The 4,434-nt window shown below is 36.5% G+C and overlaps 1 long non-coding RNA gene across 3 annotated transcripts in view; it reads left to right on the plus strand.

Moving 5' to 3' along the window:
* LOC112550198 overlaps positions 1-4,434 on the plus strand; it is a 136,056-nt gene that overhangs the window by 7,280 nt on the left and 124,342 nt on the right. For all 3 annotated transcript variants that reach the window (XR_003093900.1, XR_003093898.1, XR_003093899.1), the window contains one exon: positions 101-149. This is a non-coding gene — a long non-coding RNA (uncharacterized LOC112550198). The remainder of the gene's footprint in view (positions 1-100; positions 150-4,434) is intronic.

The following is a 4,434-nucleotide window of genomic DNA, read 5'->3' on the forward strand; positions in this document are numbered from 1 at the left end:
CCTAACCATGCATCTCATTTGAGGAGATGCGTTAGTTTTATGGATATCACTTCCCTGATTAATAAGTATAGTTGTTAATGTATATTCTTATGGCTTTCAGAACAAGACAAGACAACTTTAGGAACACACTTCTTGTGATATGCTCAGTGGTAAGTACCATAACTGCAATCAAGTTTATTGCATTTTTATAGAGCAAAGGCCTTTTCAAGACCACACTTGCTGCAGCTTAGTCATACAACAGCCTCAGATCTAGTTCTGGAATAATAGGCTAGTAATGTGATATACTTCATAATGAAAATCAGTGTAAAGCACAGGTGGTTGCTAGCATTTGTGTGGTCAGATATAAAAGCTTCACTATGGGTACAAGCTACTACTTTCCCACTTGAGGAAAGTACAATTAAAAGTGGTTTCCAGATGCGCTGGCATGCATAGATCCCTTTCAAATGTGAATTTTTCAAATCCTAAGCTAAACTGCATCCAGCACAGTTAAAGCTAGTGCTTTATATATTAATAATAATAGAATTGAAAGCATTACCACTGCATTAATAAAATTAAGTATTTTTAAATAATGTAAAGTATCATGTTATAGTTTCAGTAGATTCCTTTTGGTGTTTTTGAGAAATGATCTGGAATTGGTCTGCTAACTGTAAACTAAAAACTTTTGTAGAAACATATAACATTATACCATCATAGCACAAGAAGAAAGATTGAGTTCAGTGAGACTTCTCCCTGGTTCTGGTTTTTTCTATTTAACACCAACGATGTGTTGATCTCAGTGTAATACTGATAGTCCCTACCCTTGAAAGTCCAAATGCCTGAAAGCCACAAGTTGCTTCTGCCTTTTTATAATTAACATTTTTATTGTTAGCCTTGCAAATACAAAATGTCACACAATACCCAGATGAATGACAAATGCTAATTAGCTGCTCTTTAATGTATCTTGGGGCACAAATAAGAGGAAAATTCTGTCGGGGCATTCAAAATGCACCCATCAATAAGCTGTCACACAGGTGTAGTTTAGTTCAAAATTGAAAAGCATTAGTATTCTTCAAAATAATGTCAGAAAGAGGATGCAGTTCTCTCAGTAAGCCAACTATATACATTTTCGATGATATTCAGGTCCCATCTAACTTGATTTGAATTAGCATTTCAACCTTGTATTCTTGTAATTCCCCCGCCCCCCCCCCCCCCCCCCCCCCCCCGCCCCCTCTATCACCCCCCCCCCCGTATTTCTGTGGAGAAAATATTCTTTATTACAGTAATATAAGCCGCCACCATTTTGACCCAAGTATCAAAAAGGCATACTGAGACTTTTTTTCTTTTCTTACTGATACTTCTCCTAATCTCTATCACAGCCACAAAGCTCTGTGCCCCTAAAAATGAAGGTTAGGACTTATGAAGACATTCAAACCATTGAACTAGGTAACAGGAGAGCTTTTGCAGATATCAGGCCCAACATTCCTTGACTTTAGAATACCGTCCTGTTAAATTTATTCAGCTGTTTCTTCAAACATGAGACCTCTTGCATTTTCTGTCAGGTGAAAGGATGATTTCTTAAAATCCTTGTTTTAGAGGACTCTCAAAAGAAAGAAATCAATCTTTTTGAATTTTTGACCATACCTTTTCTTCTTTAGACATACGCACATGTAAGTAATTATTCCATTTAACTTGAATTTCTGTGATCAGTGGGCAAATTGATTAGGGGACGATTAGTTCCTTATTCATGTGTCCTTACAGTAAAGTACTATTATGATGCCTCACCATTAGAACTTGGCCCAAGGACAAGTTCCTGCCAGGGAAACATCATACCAGCTTGACTTTTCTAAGACTAATATGCAGATTTTAGTTCATTCTGTTTTGTAGAATTATGCTGATTCTCTGTCTGACTGATTGATATTGTCTGTCAGACAAATTAAAAGGATGTCAGAGACAAGTTTAGAAGTGGACTCAGACCACACATCTGCTAGAGACTTACAGGTGGCATAGGAATCTATGTAAGATTGTCTTTGTCTGAACCATTTGATTTTTCTAGGGATTTGTTTTATTTTTTCTTTGTACAGAGCCTAGCACTTGGGATCCAGGTCAAATTAATGATTTTCCGGACCATGGGAGGGGTCACAGGTGCTGTCACAAAAATGTTTAATAATAATACAGGCAGTAACCAGTTATCCAAAAAGATTCTAATATTTCTCTGAAAGCTTCCCATCCTTGCTAGCAAACCTGTGTTCTATGACCAAACAGTTTCTATTTTCTAGAAAGTGAAATGTGAACTCTTTCTTTTCTATTTTTGCAAAATGCTGTGCCAAAGTAAGCAATATGTGCAAAAATAGAAACCCTTTAGTGTGAAAGGACACAAGATGGGCACTGCCATGACGCTTCATTTTTGGGCTGCATCCTCTGTTTATATGTGACATCACCAGATGCTAGCCCTCCTTTATGTTCCACCTAGCTATCAGTTCTGCATATCAATCTATGCTTTGGGGCATTTTCTACAAATAGGTTACATTTACTACTGGCTGCAATGAATAAAGCAAGAAAATTCACCTAGCAAATAAATTGGGTTTTAAAATATTGTTTTCCCTCCTGTTTAAATCTTTGTCATTGAAAAGAAAAATAAAAGGGCTGAATAGAGTAAAGATGTAGAGAAGAAATTGCTATGGGCCGTGCATTAAAATATCTTTTCCAAGGGGCTGAAGGAAGGTTGCACATTTAGAAAGTAAAGATACTGCTTTGATCAGTGGATGGAGAATACAGCCCAACAGGGATAAATCTTTCTTCAAGCACAATAAGTCCATCTAATGATATTTAGAACTGTTTAGGCAGAACTCCCCTGGAGCGAAGTTGTCTGCCAAATGCTGATTACAGTTTTGAGGGAGGCTGGTAAGTTGATGACTTTAGACTGGGGTGAATAGAGGACATATAAACTGTTATGTACATACGATATTGTTGCTGAATGCTATCTATTGCCAGTTTTGCAACTACACCCTTTTCCCACAGATCCAGTTTGTAGTTACTTTGTATTACAATTAGAGTTTGAAGAGCAGTGTAGTTTAGGGACCGAAGTACAATTAATTACAATGAACTTGGAGAAACATTTCCTTTAGATAGAATTCAACCTATATTTTATGTATCTCCTTTTCCTCCTTCCCCCAATTTGTTGCTTTTGATGTTTTATTGAGAAACAAGATCATCATCTTCTAGGATTTCCTCTGTTCCAGATGTTTATTCTTCACCTGAAGCTATAATCCTTTGTTTGTGACTGCACAATTAGTTGCTGGGAGATGTCTATGATCTTGCAAACAGAGGATTAAGATTTTGGGGGAGGAAGAGGCCACAGAAGCAGAATGACTCTTACTAACTAAAGACTCTGTTTTCATACAAGTATTCCTAGAAAAAAAATTAGAGCAAAGTTTAGAATACATATGAACTGTTTCTAAACAAAATCTCCTTCACAATTTTCCATGAAAGTTCAGCAGAGCATCTAGTGTGTTGGGAAGTAAATTTTACCATGGTTTGTTTCATGCTTGCAGATTTTTTTTTGTATGACTTGCTGTGAGAGTAAAAGTTATTCAGTAACCTGGAATGTGGTTGGAAATGGTACGTTTTCCTGTCAGGAATGTTTCTTGTTCTGGAATGAGACAAAAATCCAATTCTAGAAAATGTCTATTAAAAAATCTGTAAAAGTGTTGAATCAGGTAATCTGAAACATAGTGTTTAATTTTCAAATTATTTGTTTTGAATTTCTTTCTTTTTTAACATGCTTTACTATAAATTAGCTTGCACTTATGGGGAAGAAAAGTTATCTTGCCTCAGACAACGTTGAACTTCCTTCATTTTGGGAAAAAAAAAATGGAATGCTTCCACAATTTCAAAACTTTTATTTCCCCAAAATCAATTGGAAAGAGAAAATTTGTCAAACCTGACCCCCTTTGGAAACGCTTTTTATTTTAGTAAATCAAACTTTTCTAATAAACATTTTTTGAAAGATATACAAAAAATTCCAGCATAGTTATGTGACGGGTGTATTACATATCTGGCACTACTCTAATGCTTTGGGTTCCCAGTGCACTCTGAAAATACTATTGAATTAAGGATCGTAGTGTCCATTTGAGGTGACATGTATTCTTGTCCCCATTTTAGGGAGAAGGGAACTGAGGGAGAGGGTTCAACTCAGGAGCCCATAATTACGTTGACTAGCATTTACTTATGCCAGTAGTTCTTTTTAATTGAGCCATTAAAATTTAGTAGCTCCATGTTTAATAACTTTCACGATGCAAACATTTCTATTCCAGGTCCTCATTGTCCCTGAGTGCCACTTAGAAAATGTTTCTTGTCTAAAGGCTCAGCCACAGCTTTGCTATAAGCTGAACACATGAGGTAGCACACTGTTATTCGGCCATAATCTCCCTCTCGGTTCCTCTGCTGGTCTAGGGA

Source organism: Alligator sinensis, unplaced genomic scaffold, assembly GCF_000455745.1.
Source record: "Alligator sinensis unplaced genomic scaffold, ASM45574v1 scaffold486_1, whole genome shotgun sequence".
NCBI classification, from domain to species: Eukaryota; Metazoa; Chordata; order Crocodylia; family Alligatoridae; genus Alligator; species Alligator sinensis.